General features: G+C 42.8%; 1 long non-coding RNA gene across 1 annotated transcript; it reads left to right on the forward strand.

The window, feature by feature from the left end:
* The first annotated feature begins 34 nt into the window (after positions 1 to 34).
* LOC103399698 (uncharacterized) lies at positions 35 to 480 on the forward strand. The gene is made up of 3 exons (XR_523684.3): positions 35 to 110; positions 265 to 309; positions 387 to 480. It is a non-coding gene; the product is annotated as an uncharacterized LOC103399698 (long non-coding RNA).
* The last annotated feature ends 29 nt before the right edge of the window (positions 481 to 509 follow it).

Raw genomic sequence — 509 nt, forward strand, 5'->3', positions numbered from 1 at the left:
TTGATAAAAAAATAAAAGTGTGGATACATGTGTGTTGATAGGGAGCAAAGGAGTCTCTGGATCTGGGCATCAGTGGACCTGAAGGAATTGAAGTTAGTCGACCAGAGGAGGTGAATTTACATGACGTTGTTGATGTAATATTTGTTGGTGCACAAGTTAATGATAGATTGTGTGTTTCTGATGTGATCACAGTAATGGTTTGTATCACTCACTGTCAGCATATGTAATGATATTAAAGCCTAAATGTCCGTGTTTTGTCTCCAGCTGGAGTCTGAGGCCACTCACAGGGCTGTGACCATCGCCAACAGGGTAAGAGTTCACCATAATACTGCATGTTTTATTATTCTGTTTATATTCCTGACTATTTTCTGGTACTCTGGTTGCAGGCCCACTGCCCCATTTACCTGGTCAATGTGTCCAGTATGTCTGCTGGAGACATGGTCGCTGCTGCAAAGATGCAGGGTGAGTTTTTCTGCTCAGCCTAAAACCACAGGGACAGTAGTGTAACA

Source organism: Cynoglossus semilaevis, unplaced genomic scaffold (genome assembly GCF_000523025.1).
Source record: "Cynoglossus semilaevis isolate Cse_v1.0 unplaced genomic scaffold, Cse_v1.0 C18826895, whole genome shotgun sequence".
In the NCBI taxonomy this organism is placed as follows: domain Eukaryota; kingdom Metazoa; phylum Chordata; class Actinopteri; order Pleuronectiformes; family Cynoglossidae; genus Cynoglossus; species Cynoglossus semilaevis.